General features: G+C 42.9%; 1 protein-coding gene across 4 annotated transcripts in view; it reads left to right on the forward strand.

The window, feature by feature from the left end:
* Positions 1-1,660: 1,660 nt before the first annotated feature.
* The window catches only part of fhip1aa (FHF complex subunit HOOK interacting protein 1Aa), a 151,190-nt gene continuing 135,385 nt past the window's right edge, over positions 1,661-17,465 (forward strand). Inside the window, exons 1-2 of one of the 4 annotated variants that reach the window (XM_059965028.1) lie at positions 1,661-2,404; positions 4,268-4,447. The gene's annotated coding sequence lies outside the window, so the exon portion shown is untranslated. Of the gene's footprint in view, positions 2,405-2,437; positions 2,587-2,836; positions 3,249-4,267; positions 4,448-17,465 lie in introns of those variants that run through there. The other 3 variants (XM_059965025.1, XM_059965027.1, XM_059965026.1) reach the window with 3 other exon arrangements.

Raw genomic sequence — 17,465 nt, forward strand, 5'->3', positions numbered from 1 at the left:
GTCAGGCAGCATCTATGGAAATGAATAAACAGTTGACATTTCAGGTGAAGACTCTTCTTCAGGACTTAAGAGGAAGGGGGAAGAATGGAAAGATGGGGAAGAAGGGAAGATAAAACAGAAACATAGAAAATTTACAGCTCATTACAGACCCTTCGGCCCACAATGTTGTGCAAACCATATCACCTACTCTAGAAACTGCCTAGAATTTCTCCACCACATAGCCCTCTATTTTTCTAAGCTCCATGTACCCATCTAAGAATCTCTTAAAAGACCCTATCGTATCCGCCACTACACATTTGCTGGCAGTGCAATCCACACACCCACCACTCTCCGTGTGAAAAACTTACCTCTGACATCCTCCTTGTACCTATTTCCAAGCACTTTAAAACTCTGCCCCCTCGTGTTTGCCATTTCAGCCTGGGAAAAAGCCTCTGGCTATCCACACAATCAATGCCCCTCATCATCTTAGGCGCCTCCATCAGGTCACCTCTCATCCTCCGTCACTCCAAGGAGAAAAGGCCAAGCTCACTCAACCTGTTCTCCTAAGGCATGCTCTCCAATCCAGGCAACATCCTGGTAAATCTAAGAAAGATAGCTGGAAGGTGATTGGTGAAGCCAAGTGGGTGGGAAGGTCACGAGCTGGAGAAGGGAGAATCTGATAGGAGGGGAGAGTGGGCCATAGGAGGAGAGGGACCCGGGGGAAGTGATAGGCAAGTGAGAAGAGATAAAATGCCAGAGTGGGGAATAGAAAAAATGAGGAGGAGGAGGGAGAAGTTATTGGAGGAGAGATCAATATTCATCCCACCAGGTTGGAAGCTACTCAGAAGAAATATAAGGTGTTGCCCACCCAGCGTACGGGTGGCCTCATCGCAACACAAGAAGAGGCCACATGGGAACGGGAGTGAGGATTGGTGTTAAAATCTTTGGCTACCAGGAAGTTCCTCTTTTGGCAGATGGATTGGAATCTGAATCAGCTTTATTACCTCTGACATACAGTGTGCCATGAAATCTTCTTGTTTTGTGGCAACAATACAGTGCAGAGCTTAAAAATTACTTTGTTACAAAAAAAAGTGATGCAGAGGAAGAACAGGAAGACAGTGATCATGGACGGCTCAGGGGAAGAAACAGTGAGTGGGTCTTCAGGCTCCTGAGCCTTCTCCATGGAGGTAGCAATGAGGAGGCACGTCATGGATGGTGAGGTGATGGATGCAGCTTTCTAGAGGCACCACTTCTTGAAGATATCTTCAATGGTGGGAAGGGGGGGGGGGTGGAATTGTGCACCCGATGGAGCTGGCTGAGCCAACAACCATCTGCAGCCTCTCTCCATCCTGCACCTTGGATCCTCCCATCAGGTGGTGATACAGTCAGACATAATGGTCAACACAGCTGTCGCTGTTTCTTTGACGCACTGCTCTGTGACAATGAAGGATTTTAATAGATTTGATATGGAGAAGCAAGGTGTGAGGTAGGAGAAGAAATTGACAATAGGATGACACAATTCTGTTAAGTTGTAAAATTAATTGGCTGCTGAGTGGATAATTCATAATTTATTTTTATCAGTTGTCATGATCTTGAATATATTACATGAAGTGGAATGGATGTGGAACCAGATTCAATGGAATTTTCAGAAAGTGATCCAAGAAAGGAGTATACATTTTCTGGTCATTGAGCAAGTGACCTGAGAATTTGTTGTGTCTTGTCAAGAGTACTTCCAGTATCTTTTGTTTTGTTTTATCTTCAAAACATGAATTGGATATGCAATTGAAACGATAAATTTCCCTGGCTACGGGAATGAACTGGGGAGAGTCCTTTTTGGAAGCGCTAACACAAGCACCAAGGGTAAATGGCGGCTGTGTTATTACATTCACCAACATGGCCCAAACCCAAAGATTTGCACCGAGGCTCAGAGATAGAACTCAGTGAGGTTTGGTTGTCGGATCCTTGGTCCTTCTTCATATTGAGTACCCACGTTGGGCACGAAGAGTGGTTTTGACTCTCAGTGGACTGGGCGTCGGAGCAGTCCGCTCTCCTGCGGGACTCCGGCGGCATTCGGCTCCTGGGAAGTTCGGAGGTGCGACTCCCTCTGGCGGTCCCGCCCGGGGAGGTTTTACCTCGGCACCTGTGCGAGCTCGGCATCATGTGACAGCTCCTCCCCGGTGGGGCACAGTTCTCGCTGGATCTCCGGTTACTTTGCAATCCTCTCGGTATCACGGAGAGCAGATGCTGGAGGAATCTGCGATGCAGGCGGGGAGGAAGTGACTGTCTTAATCCTGGGGATTAGAGAGAGGCCAGTGCCGTCTCCCCTTCTGCCTCCCAGCGGATTTCTGATCCAAAACAAGGGATCGTGTAACAAACAGGAGTAGGGGACCCAGTGATCCTTGCCGAGCTGTGGGTCCTGTGACGAGTAAGTTCACACGCCTTTCTTTTGCACCCCTCGCTTGAGTTCGGTCTCTCTTTCTATTTCGCTAACCCAGCAATGGACGATTGTGGCGATTTAACTTTTTTGTATCGGGAGGTAACGCTTTCTACGCACTTGGTTTCGCGATGTAAAGCAGAGCACAGTTCCTGCACCGACGACGGCTGGAGGTAGGGACATGGTTTGTTGCCGCGCCCCGCGTGGATATTCCACTTCAGGACCAGTATTGGCTTTATTTCCCTCACAATCGGGCACCGCAGCCTACTCAGGACACGATGTGTGTGGTGCATGTTATTGGCTGGGCAGAGTCTTGATGAAAGCGAGAGATTAGTCATGGTTCAATATCTATGGGAATGGGAAAAGAGAGCATTTGTTAGAATGGGGCAATTGGACCATACTCGAGCCGGTTATTCATTACAGGGTCTTCCAGTCAACGCGGGCACTTTGGGACAGGCGAGGGATCCAAGGAATTGAAACTCGCCGGTGGGTCAGGTGGCCCGAAGCGCGTTAACAAGAAACTTTGGCTGCAGTAGCGCAAGAGTTTGGTTAATTCGGAACAAACTTTGTTCGACGCTGCCGGCGTGTTCACTCCCCGTCAAACAACAGCGAGAAGGACTGGGGGCGGGCGGCACTCACGTGACCCGTCCCTCGGAACCGAACTGGAACGGTTGTTAAGGAGATGGGTCTTGGAACGTTACATCACTATTGTTAACTCTTTGAGGGACTCACCGGCGCTCGCTGGCCTGCACTTAACTTGCAACGTTACGATGATTTTACTTTCCTGATTTTTAACATTTGTCTAAAGTAGTGGAAGATCAGTTATACAGGAGACGTGAGTAACCGTGTATTTTTTTTTGCAACCTTTTAGGGGGTAAAAGAGTTGCAGCTTTTTGTGCTTGAACTGTTTGACTGCGATAGACTTGCGGTTATCACATCATCCATTAAATGCGCTGGTGCATCTGGTATAAAAATGATGAGCAAATCTGGGGAAATTAGCAGAGTCGCTGATGCAGATCCCTAATTTAATCATTTTAAAATATGGGATTTTAAATAATCAAGAACATTTGCATTTATTCTGTCATTGTAGGCCAGTAGTTTTGGTAACGTGTCAGCCTCAAATGAATATTTGTGAATGGATTGGAAGCTTCATTTTGAAGAATTGTCAGGCTTATTCTTGTAAACTGAAAAGTACTGAGTGACATGTGTTGCACAGTAGTAAACTTTTTGGGCAATTTGGCATTTTCTCATGAATTTGTTCATTTATGTTCCTGTTGGCAAAGGAATATCAAGACATAAACTTAAGTATAGTAACTTTTTAAAAATTGATTCTTCATGCCAAATTATCCAACATTATTCCATTTTCATGGAAGCAGAGTCATTTAGGAATCATTATATAATCATGAAATTATTTCTATATAGTCTTAATAAGTTAGTTTCAGTTTTTAAACAGCCAGTTGGGTAGTTTGTTAAATAGTACAATTTTTTTCTGTTTCTAAAGAGGACACTTGCAAGATGTTTTTGAATATTTCCCCAGCCACTTTCCACATAAATGAGTCAGCATTACACATATTTAAAAGAATTTTCGCAGGGAAAGCAGTCCATGTAATTGATAAAAGCAGACTTTTACATGAAGCACAACAGCCTCCTGCTGCATAAATGAAACATCCAGACCATCTCCGTATTTTCTTATTTTCTGAGCTTTATTTGCAAATGGGTAGAATGGTGGCTCACACTCCTGGGCACTTTTGCAGAGTGATTGTCTGGGGAATTGATGGATTTGTCAGAGGAGCATGGTCTGTCTGCCAGGGTTAATGGCTGGAAAGCTGACAGTTTGACTCTTCATCCTTGCAGTTTTAATGCAGAAAACAAATTTCTGGAGGAATGTGCAGCATCTGTGGAGACCAAGGGATGGCTGACATTCTCGTCAAACATGAATGGTTGACACACTCTGTCTCCCAGTTGACAATTTGAGACACTGCATGAGGGTAGAGGGAAGATATCCGCCTCCTTGCTCCCCACTCCCCCCGACCTGTGAGTTACTTGTTTACTCCTGTTTAAACATTATTGTCCTCTTAAAAAGCAAAATATTGTCGGTGCTGCAAAACTGAAATATAAGCAGATTTATCTATTTATATTTTGGGATGAGGAATCACCTCCAAAGACCACATCTATTACCGTAATCATTCTAAAGTGCCAGTGAGCCATTCGAGTTTTAATGGTGAATGTCTTTGCTTAGTGCTGTTGGATATGGGTTTCAACCTGGAGACTATGAGACACCTGCAAGATGGAGGTGCTGCAACTGCCCCTGACCTCCTTGATGGCAGACGAATTTGGAGAAGTTCAGGCGAATAGCTACATTGCATTTTGTGGTGTAGTCGTTGTTCTCAACTGTGTGCCATAGTGGAAGAAAGTGTTTTGCAGAGTGGGTGGAGTGCCAAATTAGTGGCTTGATTTGTCATATTATTCTGGCTTCTGCCCCTTTCTGAGCCTAATGAAAGGTTTCGAGACGAAACGTCAGCTGTTTATTCCCCTCCATAGATGTAGCTGAGCTCCTCCAGCGTTTTGGTGTGTGCACAGCAGGTAATGAAGAAAGCAAACAGAATGTCTTTGTTGCTTCAGGGATTGAACCGAGAAAGTAGGGAGGATGTATTTCAGCTAAAGGGGTATTGGACATTTCTGGAGTACGGTACACCGTATTGGTCTCCTTATTTAAGAAAAGATGCAAATATATTGGAAACAGTCACTGAAGGGTTAGGGTTAGTGGAATGGTTGGGTTATGTCTTGAGAACTAGCTTGATCGGCCAGTGTCACAGACGGTGGTGGGTGTGAGGGTCGAGGGGATGATTGAAGTATTGGATCCTGATGGTGCACCAGGCCGAATTGTGGTGGTGGGGCCCAGGCCTCGAATTATATTGAAGCATCCGAACCCGATGCTTGGATGGTTTAAAAAGGTCAGGGAGTCCGGGCCAGAGGTAGGCTGGTTCAGCTCACTTCTCCGCGACGTTTGTTCAACTCTGTGCTGAACTGAGATGATGACCGTGTCTGTAGACAGAGCGTCTTGTGTGGAGCTCAGTGCTGTATGCTATCTGCTTGCTTTTATTGTTTTGCATGTTTCATTTTTCTTTGCTTTGCACATTGGGTGTTTGTCAGTTTTCTTACAATGGTGTCTTTTGGGTTTATTCCTTTGGTGGCTGCCTGTAAGAAGACCAATCTCAAGGTTGTATAATGTATGCATAATAAAAGTACTTCGAATTTTGAAAGCATGTGTCCTCTTGTGGGAGAATTTAGATACGTATATGGCTGACCCCTGTAAAACAGAAATGAGAATTTTTTGTTCTGAAATCCCTGAGCCCGAGGAACTCTGCTGTTGCCACCCTATGAGGCTGTATCTTTGAAACACAAACCTGCAGGTGCTGGAAATCCAAGCAAAATGCTGGAGGAACACAGCAGGCCGGGCAACGTCAATGGGGAAAAAAGCAGTCGACGTTTCGGGCCGAAACTCTCCTGCAGGACTGGAGCTTCACCTCGTCTTTTTTCCAGTCTTGCTGAAGGGTCTCGGCCCAAAACATCAACTCTACTTTTCTCCCCATAGATGCTGCCTGGCCTGCTGAGTTCCTCCAGCATTTTGTGTGTGTTGCAAGTATGTTTGAATATATTTTTTTCTGGCAGAGGTAGAGAGATTCTTGAGTAGCAGAGGAGTGAAAGGTTACCGAAGGGAAGCAGGAATATGAATTTGAGGCTAAGGCTAAGCGGCTCACTTCTGCTCCTAATTTGTATGTAACAAAAAGGAAGTTGAAAGTAAGAATGATGAAAGAGATTGGCATGCAAAGCAGAGAGGATGTAATGGAATAAGAAACAAAAGATGGTTTGGGAGGAGGTGAAATGGCTGCAGAAGGATCATTACATTTTTCCACCTGGAAAAAAAAGGGAATTGTTATATGGAAACAAACTGGAATTTCAGGAAACACAAAATCAAAGCAACATGATGCTGGAGAAACTCTGCAGGTTTGGCGATATCTGTGGATGTAAATGTACTGTTAACATTTCAGGTTGAGACCTGGGCTCCATGGACCCCTCGATTAATAGCAGGGGTCCCTGATCTGGACTGATTAGATGCTGCCTGACCCGTGCGGTTTCTTCATGGTGTTGTGCATTGCTTCAGATTCCAGCATCTGCCGCTGCTTCTTCCTCGGTGCATTCAAAGCATGTGGGTCAGATGGTATCTGTGTAGCTTGAAAGTGAGCTCACAGAAGCATCGTGATATGTTTCATGGGTATTATTCTGAGCATGGCATTTCATTCTTATAAACAATGTCTGTCTAAACTTCCACTGATCACACTATTTCAATATTTCATAATTCTTTTGTTTTTTATATAACTATGCTTATTTTTATAAAATTTGAGGAACTTTCTTTGTCATACTCTGATTCCCCCTTAGCTTTTTTTTAGTACTCTGAGTGTAAAGATGCTACTTCCTGCTTTTGCCTTGAGTTACATTAATTACATCACTTTCATTTAAAGTGGTTCTAATATATCAATGCAGCTACTAAAAAAGGTAAGACAATGGCAATACTTCATTAGGAGTCTGAAGAGATTTGGTATGTCAACAAATACACTCAAAAACCATGGAGAGCATTCTGACAGGCTGCATCACTGTCTGGTATGGAGGGGTTACTGCACAAGACAGAAAGAAGCTGAAGAAGGTTGTAAATCTGGTCAGCTCCATCTTGGGCATTAGCCTACAAAGTACCCAGGACATCTTAGGGGAGTGGTGTCTCAGAAAGGTGGTGTCTGTTATTAAGGACCTCCAGCACCCAGGATGTGCCCTTTTCTCACTGTTACCATCAGGGGAGGTACAGAAGCCTGAAGGCACACACTCAGTGATTCAGGAACAGCTTCTTCCCCCCTGCCATCCGACTCCTAAATGGACATTGAACCCTTGAACACTACTTCACTTTATTAATATTACAGTATTTTTGTTTTTTGCATGAATTTTAAACTATTCAAAATGTATATACTGTAATTGATTTAGTAATTATTTAATTTTTTTCTTCTATGTTATGTATTGCATTGATCTGCTGCTGCTAAGTTAACAGATTTCACGTCACATGCCGGTGATAATAAACCTGATTCTGATAATATAGTGTTTTGTTTCATCAAACAAGTACTAACTGTCTACTGTGGTTGGCAGAGTTCGGAGCCATATCTGTTCTGTTTCCTGTAATGCTGATCTTGTACTTTGAAGAGTTTATGGTAGGGTGCTGTTTACTTTTACCTTCCATATTGACATCCCCCTTATTAAATCAAAGTTCAAATATTATCAGAGTGTGTATCCAGTATGCAATCCTGGGATTCATCTTTTCCTCAGATAGCCACGAAAGAAAGAAAACCATGGAACCATTTTCAAAGAAAAACATTAACCCTTCCTCATTTGCAAAAAAATCATGCAAACAACAAGAACCTCAACCCTCCCCACGTGCAAAAAATACAAATTGTGCAATGGTACCTGCTGCCATTCGTATCATCTCTGGGCAAGCCCACATTCCCTTCTCTTTGCACTTCGGTAATTTGTAAGGGCCTTTATTTCTTCAGTGCAGGGTTCTATTTTCCGTCAACTGGTTCCTCTTCCCCCAAACAATTTTGCGTGTTAGAGCAACACATATCTTGATACTTTTGCACCCTCCCCACTCCACTGTTCATCACTATCCGATCTGTTGGAGTCTACATTTCCCACTCTGGCCTCATTACCCATTAAAACTGGAAAAACAAGTTAGTCATCCTGGATCTTGAGGGACGGCCTAAGATGCAATAGACTTACACCTTGCTGTTCGTGCCGCAAGCTCCTCCCAACCGGAAGAGCAGTTTATTTTTTATTTTGATATGATGAATTTGCTGCCGACATCTCAACAGTGTGGAGCCCCCTTGCAGGTTTTGAACAATCCCAATCAGTTGGCTTGTGCGACCTAGTAGCTGTATGGTGTTTTAATGCTTTGTCCCATTTCTCCTCTGACCCAAATCTCTGGTTTGGTTTCTGGTTTCTAGCCTCTGGTTTCTACACTGTTGCAATGAGTGCTCAACAGGAACCCAATGAACAATGTCTCATTGTTTAATAAAGTACTTCACTGCCCTTCCTGACTCATCAGAAAGTCCAGATCATTGGTACCATGCCTGACGAGGCTGGAGGGGCCGATCAGATCTCTCCTGCCTCTTTTCAGAACTAACCAGTCGCCCACTTGTTTTAGCTTCATTTTTGTTTTATTTCAAATATTTGTCCATATTCTGATTGTAATCTGTCACTTCCATTTGGTCGGCTAACCAAATTGAATTGAATAATTCTATTGTTCATTCGCAAGCTCATTGATTATTTTTTCACTTGTCCCATTGCCATGATTTTGTACTGTACTATTATCCATTTTGCCACTTAACACTTGAGACTTTCACCCTTTTGTTCTTTGCCCTTGCTCCCTTTGTACCAGAACAGGAACAGTTTCTCTTTCTGGGGGCAGCGCTAGTAAAAGCTACAAATTTCTGCAGATGTGCTGTGGAGAGCATTTGAAGTGGTAGTATCCCCATCTGGTGTGGAGGGGCCACTGTACAGGATCAGAAGAAGCTGCAGGAAGTTGTAAACTCTGCCAGCTCCATCATGGACACTAGCCTCCCCAGCATTGAGAACACCTTTAAAAGGCAATGCCTCAAAAAGGCAGCATCCATCATTAAGGACCCCCATCACTTAGGACATGCCCCCTTCCCATTGTGACCATTAAGGAGGAGGTAAAGGAGCTTTAAAACACACACTCAACCTTTCAGGAACAGCTTCTTCCCTCCGTCTTTAGCATTCTGAGTGCATAATGAATGCATGAATACGACCTCAGTATTTTTTCCTCCCTTTTTGCACTGCTACTTATTTAATTTTTAATGTGTACTTATTGTAATTTATATTTTTTATCATTATGTATTGCAATGTACTGCTGCTGCAAAAAGAAAATTTCATAAATGAGAGTGACGTTAAACGTGATCCTGGTTCTGATTTTGCCTCACAGTCCCAGTTACTCAGGTTCAGTCCTGACCTTGGGATCTGTTTGTGTGGAGTTCGTACAGCCTGCCTGCCTCCGCATGGATTTGCCCTGGCTGCTGTGATTTCCACCCACATCTCACATGAGATCACTGTAAGTGGGGTGCTCGATGGTTGGTGTTAACTCTTGACCAAAGGACCTATTCCTGTGCTCGATGACGGTGGAAATAATAACCAGCTTCTGCAGTTGCTCATTGACCTGAGCACTAGAAACATGATCTGTTTACGTTAAATAATTTGCTCAGCATTGATAGATTTGTTCATCAGTTTTGCAAAGAATCCCCTTTCAGCATGGTCTTCACAAATTTCTGATAAATATAGTGAATGTTTCATTATGTAAGAATGAAATTAGATTCTTTGCACCAGGAAGCACTTTTTATTTAGCCTTCTGAAATTTGCCATGCATTGTCGAGAATTCCAAAGCATTTAACAGAGAGTTACCAAACAAAATGTGACAAACTCCTTTTATTGGTGAAAATGAAACATGTTTCTGAATGCTGACATTTGGTTGAAACACAGAAATAAAAGGGTAAAAGTTCAGAAAATTGATAGTGATTGGAAACCTCCTGTGTAATGGAGTTCCAAAGGGTTATTCAATTTTCCAAAATTGTGAAATGGAATTAACCTAAATGGTTGCTTTTAGGCTGGCATGGGTAAGATGAGCATTTCTATGATGCTGGGAAGGTGTTGGATTGGAATTAATAAGTATTTATTTTTATTGACTTGCCTAGGAGGATTCGTCTCTTTGGGGACAGGAGTTTGCTATTCATAATAAACTGGTTTAGAAGTGACTCTGTCAGTGTGTTATAGAGTCATAGAGCACTACAGCACAGAAACAGGCCCTTTGGCCCATCTAGTCCATACTGAATAATAGTTCAGCCTACACCTGGTCTATGGTCCTCCATACCCCTCATCCAAGCTTGCATTAGGTGTTGAAATTGAACCTGCGCCTACCACTTCTACTCTTTCCACCCTCTAACCATCCACAGAAGAAGCAGGGGGTAACAAATGCTGGTCTTTCCTGTGATGCCCATGCAGTGAGGATTAAACAAAGGCTGGCATTGTTCTTGCACTGCACTGAAGGCTCCAGTGATAGTCGGTGGTCCACTGGGTTGTTTTCATTGAGCTGAATTCCTGATGATAATTGTGGTTCTCCATGGTAACAATTTGCTGTTAAATTACCACAATCCACCTTTCACCTGAAGGCAGAAATCATGTTGGAGTTTATACAGCAGATTGCTTTCAACCTCATGGCTGCATTAGCTGTTTAGCTTGGGGAAGGAAAATACTAACGTCAGGACTGGAGGCTGTTTTTTTTCCTCATTATTTGAGTTATAGTTGTGATTTAGCTCTAAGCAAGCTTTATTGTCTATGTTTTAATTGTAAATTAATAACAAGATTCAGGACAATTGTACATCCAAACTTTCTGTCACCAGCTCTGAGTGGAGGTGCATTTTATTATTAGAATGCATTTTGTTTAATATTGGAATAATTTGAAAAGCCATCTTATTTTTAAAAAAAAATATTTACACAGCTGGGAATTAACAGACTTCTTTTAATTTTTGTCTGCTCTCCAGAAGAGTTACTGTTCCATCTGGACTGCCTCGCACTTTATTGAATCACTAACTGGTTCTCAGCATTGTTGCTTTTATTTCTTTTAGAGAAATGTACACCTGTAATGCAGGAAGAGACTGGGTTGTACTTGAACCTTGTTAACCTACGATCCAACAATACCAGCCTCGCTCCCATTGGTTCTGTCAGCGCCTTGCAGTTTATCCGGCTGAAATGCCAGATCAGAGTGACATCACTTACCTTTATAATCGTCTCCAAAGGTTTCTAGGCAACCGAGAATGCAAGTCTGATGAGATCACTGTTGTTTCCTGTGTGTGTACCTGGCAGACAATTGTAAATTCAAGGTTTGTGTCTGTCACCGGCTCGGAGATTGCCTCGCCAGAGGGGGCTCAGCCACACTTTGATTTAAGGACTGTCCTTTATGATTTTGAAGCGCTCATTTTTTAAAAGAAAACTTTTTTCCATCATTCTTGTACCAAAGATACAACTGTTTATTTACAATCGTTTGTATTTCCATAGATACTGCCTGACCTGCAAATCCTCCAGCCCTTTGTGTGTTGCTTTGGATTTCCAGCTCCTGCAGAATTTTGCATGTTTTATAATTTATTTGAAAGTTTATTTACAGTTTGGCATTTTGAAATGTAAGGCTTGCTTCATGTGATAAGCTACTCAAGAACCCCACATATAAGGCAGAATCTTTTCACGTATCTTAATCATTACTAAACTGCCTGTGATAACTGGATGATCAGAAAATTTTGTGAGGAAAGGTCTTCTTTTGTACTGGAATTCCTCTTTGTTGTACGAGGGGTGATAGATAAGTTTGTGACCTAAGGTAGCAGGAGTCAATTTTAGAAAACCTAGCACATTTATTTTTCAACATAGTCCCCTCCTACATGAACACACTTAGTCCGGCAGTCATGGAGCATACGAATCTTGGACTTCCAGAAAGTGTCCACAGATGGGTGATTGATAAGTTCATGGCCTAAGGTAGGAGATGAGTTATACAGCTCTCGTTACATGCACATGCAGTTCAACTCTTTGAGTGATTATGCAGGAAGTTTGAAGTTAATAACTCATCTCCTTCTACCTTAGGCCACAAACTTATCAATCACCCCAATGGGTTATTAGCGGTTGAGTTATTAACTTCCGACTTTCTGCATAATCACTCAGAGTTGAACTGCGTGTGCATGTAACGAGAGCTGTATAACTCATCTCCTACCTTAAGCCACGAACTTATCAATCATCCCTGCTGTGGACACTTTCTGGAGGTCCAAGATCTGTATGCTCCATGACTGCCGGACTAAGTGTGTTCATGTAGGAGGGGACTATGTTGAAAAATAAATGTACCGTAGATTCCGGACTACAGAGCGCACCTGATTAAAAGCCGCACGAAAGAAAATCAATTTTGTACTTGTACAAGCCGCACCGGATTTTAAGCCACAGGTGTCCCACGTTGTAATATGAGATATTTACACAGAAAGATATTACACGTGAGGATTTTTTAACTTTTAATTAAATCTGTATGGTAACATAAACAAATATATATTGCAAATGCTTTTTTTCGAACAGTGCCTGTAACACAGCTACTTTTAAATATACATACGTATCGGTAACACGTTGCGTATACTTTTTTACTGAACAGTGCACGAACAACATTCCAATATCTCCTAACGACTGGTAAAAAAAATATATATACTGCAGCCTACCAGGAAAAGTTATTGATCGCCTTCTTCATCTTCCTCCTGCGCACTAAAACCATCAAAGTCCTCTTCTTCAGTGTCGGAATTGAACAACCTCAGGATCTCGTCACTCACTTCAGTCTCTTCGTTGTCACTCTCACTTGAGCGCACGCGGTCCTCTTCATCACGCAGCAGTCCAGCCTTTCGAAACCCGCTGGTGATGGTGGATGTTGTGACACGGCTCCACGCATTTAGGATCCACTGGCAGACTTGAGTTAAAGATGCTCTTCGCATGCGTCCTGATTTGGTAAAGGATTTCTCGCCGCTCGTCATCCAAGCCTCCCACTCAACGCGCAGTGCCACTTTAAATGCCCGGTTCACGCTGATGTCCAGTGGCTGCAAATACTTCGTGGTGCCCCCAGGAATCACAGCTGGAATTGAGTTTGTACTCTTGATGGCAGCTTTCACTGAACTTTCATTGTCAGCCGCTTAAAAAATCACCATCGGTGGAAGCTTTAGTCCGGATGGTGTGCAGCTCAGAACACAAATAAAATGCGTTCTCTCATGGCCACTTGTTTTCAGTGTGACGGACGAGTCACCTTTTTTATTAACAGTCCGAGTGAGAGGCAGGTCAAACGTCAAAGGTACTTCATCCATATTTATGATATCATCTGGCCCGATGGAATTCTCCGCTATCTTTGTTTGAGTGAATGTGCGGAAGTTAGCAAGCTTTTCCTCGTGGTCGGGAAGGGAGCTGCTGACACAGAGTCGTGCGTACCCTGACGGACAGGCCTTTTCGTCTCATAAATCTAAACCACCACGATGGCCCACCTCTAAAATCTTCGATTTTCATTTTGGTGGCGATTGCTTTAGCCTTCAGTCTAATCTGCACGGTGGAAACACCGCGGCCGCCTGCTCTCTGTGTGTTAACCCAGTCTTCAAGAAAGTTTTCAAGTTCGGGCCATCTGCTATGATTACCTCTGAAAGCTTTTGTCGTCTTTTTGCATTGACTCAGTTCTTCACGCTGGCGTCTCCACCGTCTCAACATTGATTCATTTATGCCAAGATTATGTGCAGCAGCTCGATTTCCTTCTTCAACCACCAGATTGATCGCCTTAAAAGCTGCATCATATACTTTTCTTCGAGTGTTTTCTATGTTGATGAGGGTGAGTACAAATGACTGATTTACAATAATTTAATTGTGAAAGTGCGCTTGATTTATCGTACAATTTCATTGGACCTCTGTGAACTACTCATCAATTTTATTGGTCTACTGTTACGAGGCAAAATGTTTTTGGCGGCATGAAAAAAAAACATGCATTAGCCGCACCGTAGTATAGGCCGCAGTGTTGCCGCAGTGTTCAAAGCGTGGGGAAAAAGTAGCGGCTTATAGTACGGAATGTACGGTACTAGGTTTTCTAAAATTGACCTTCTACCTAGGCCACAAACTTATCAATCACCCGACGTATGTACTGTTTCAATGACAGTACTTTGCTGCTCTAATCAGCCAGATGTTTTGGCTTCATTGTGTCATTTTGCCATTGCTGGGTTATCTTCTGGGGTTTTTGTTTATTGTGGCTCAGAGGAAAGTGAAGTTTTTAATTTGAAGAGCTGATTTCTCTCAAGTCAGTTGAGATTCCGTTCCGCTCGTGCTGTATGTGTCTTTCTTTCTTTTATCAATTAAAAAAAAATTGTAGTGACAGAGCAATTGTCTTTTAAATGTGCTGAGAATGTTGGGCGTTCTGTGTGGGTATGAGAGTGAAATCAGGCAGATTAACTTTGGGCTCCACCTAAGTCAGATCTAAACTAAAGTTCAAGTCAAAGGAGTGAATTAGAGTATGGATAGATTTCCTCTGTGATGTTTGTCACATGGGTTAGACTTCCTGCAAAACTATCCCTTTCATTGTTCAGTTTCATTTTCCGGTGTGGCCTTTTATATATTGGTGAGACCTGACGCAGACTGGGAGACTGTTTCGCGGAACACCTACGCTCGGTCCGCCAGAAAAAGCAGGATCTCCCAGTGGCCACACATTTTAATTCTACGTCCCATTCCCATTCTGATATGTCTATCCATGGCCTTCTCTACTGTCAAAATGAATCCAAACTCAGATTGGAGGAACAACACCTTATATACCGGCTGGGTAGCCTCCAACCTGATGGCATGAACATTGACTTCTCTAACTTCCGTTAATGCCCCTCCTCCCCTTCTTACCCCATCCCTGTCATATTTAGTTGTTTGCCTGTTCTCCATCTCCCTCTGGTGCTTCCCCCCCCCCCTTCTTTCTCCTGAGGCCTCTCGTCCAATGATCCTTTCCATTCTCCAGCTCTGTATCACTTTCGCCAATCACCTTTCCAGCTCTTAGCTTCATCCCACCCCCTCCGGTCTTCTCCTATCATTTCGCATTTTCCCCTCCCCCTCCTACTTTCAAATCTCTTACTATCTTTCCTTTCGATTAGTCCTGATGAAGGGTCTCGACCCGAAATGTCGACAGTGCTTCTCCCTATAGATGCTGCCTAGCCTGCTGTGTTCTACCAGCATTTTGTGTGTGGTGTTGTGTGAATTTCCAGCATCTGCAGATCTCATCATTGTTCGGCAGGTTATTCAGTAATTATGGACTAATTATTAGCCCAGTGAGGTTTAAACTATACTCATTCAACAATGTGTTGTTTTTAATGTGAGAATGGTAGGTTTAAAAACCTGCAGTTCTTGTCAAATCAGATTGCTTAAGTGAAAGCTACCATATGTAAGATGATTATTGACACCAGTGACTATCTTCAGATTCACATTGTGACCGTGGTGTAAACTCGTCACGTTGGTTATAAAAGCTTATTGCACACTGCTGTCTTTCCTACTAATGACAAACTAACTTGTAGCTGTCTGCACCTGTTCTACCTTTGTCTTTAAAGGTGAGGGTTTCTGGAATAACTTGAAGGGAAAGCTAAAGTTCAGAGGTGGTGATGAATCAGTATGCAGGAGGGAGATTAGAAATCTGGTCAAATGGTGCCATAACAACAGCCTCTCACTCAACGTTAGCAAAACCGAAGAGCTTTTCATTGATTACAGGAAGAAGAAACCAGAAGTCCATGAATCAGTCCTCATTAGAGGATTGGAGGTGGAGAGGATCAATAACTTTAATTTCCTTGGCACTATCATTTCAGAAGATCTGTCCTGGGACCAGCACATGGCTGCCATCTTGAAGACGGCATGGTAACATCTCTGCTTTTGAAGTTCTCACAGATTTGGCATGTCATCTGAAACATTGACCAACTTCCATCGATACACAGTGGAGACTGGTTGCATCATGTCTTAGTGCGGAAACACGTAACAACCAAGAATGAAGAAGCTTACAAAAAGTAGTGGGTATAGCTCAATCCTTCAAAGGTAAAACCCTCCCCACTATCGAGCACAGCGATGAGGAACACTGTCACTGGAAAGCGGTCTCCATCATCAAGAACCCCCACCATACAGGCCAGAAACCTTATTAAGCTGTAGCTGGGAAGAAGTTAGCATGTCGTCTGGCTCCCGATTCCTGATAGAAAGCTGACGGGACAGAACTTTGTGATGAGGGTCAATTTCGAACCCACACTATTTCCAAAGACCATTCATGGAAAGCTCATTTTATGCAAGAAATTTGGAAAAATACAAATGCTAAGACTTGAGAAAGCTTTCGTTCACACCTTCCTCATAGAGTGGAAAATGTTTGCTCCAGCTAGACACATTTCCTTCCTATCACTGAAAACAACTACCACACTTAGGTTTCATGTGTGTCTCTGATGAGTAAAATCCAGGAGGGAGGCTGTGGCTGGGTTGACAATTCAAACAAGATTTCAGTCCTCTGTCTGTTAGAGATGACAAGCCCAACCTGTGCCCACAAGTAGAGTCACTGAGTACTCATGTTCTCCATCCATTGTACTCCTGAATGCAGTTAGTGTGTCAGACAAGAAATCGGAGAGGATTAAGCAGTCACTGTTATTCTTGCTGCTACCCGGTTGAATCAGAAATAAGCATTCAGTGCTGTTAGGAGAACAGTTCAGAATGATCTTCCAGTGAGGGAAGCAACGGGTGGTTTGGTTAGAATGACCAACTGGGACAAACAAGATTAGATGGGATTACAAGCAAGGAAATAATACATCCATTGAGCAAAATTAATGGTGTTGACATTTTTCTGCTGTACACACATTGATTGGGGTGAAGTGAACAACCTGGATAGTATCCAGGATATACAGGAGCTTCAGTGATCGGCAAAAATCGTGCACAGACCTAAATAACGATAAAACATGGAAGTATTATTCAGAATGTTAAATCCAAATAAAAAAGATGTGCATATGCTGTAAGTGGCTTTTACACAGATTTAAGGAGGAACTTCTTTTCTCAGATATTTCTTATCAAAGAGAATTGAATGAACTTAAATGTAAAATTCCTGGGGAAAAAAGTTTTTGCTATCCCACTAAGTTCCTAAATGCGATGTGTCATTAGGGTGGGGACAGGATGCAAAGGAACTAGTTTGGAGATGCTACCTGTCTAAGAGTTTGCATTCTCTCCCAGTGGCTGCATGGATCTTCAGCAACTGCTCTGCATTTCTCTCACATCCCAAAGTTATCAGGTCGGTAGGTGCTGGTGCAGGTTTCCCTAATGGTTAGTTTGCAGGTTGTTTGTGGTGAGCAAGGCAAAGACAATATTAGCGTTAATCTCAAGAGGACGAGAATATAAAAGCAAGGATGTAATG

This window comes from Hypanus sabinus, chromosome 3 (genome assembly GCF_030144855.1).
Source record: "Hypanus sabinus isolate sHypSab1 chromosome 3, sHypSab1.hap1, whole genome shotgun sequence".
In the NCBI taxonomy this organism is placed as follows: domain Eukaryota; kingdom Metazoa; phylum Chordata; class Chondrichthyes; order Myliobatiformes; family Dasyatidae; genus Hypanus; species Hypanus sabinus.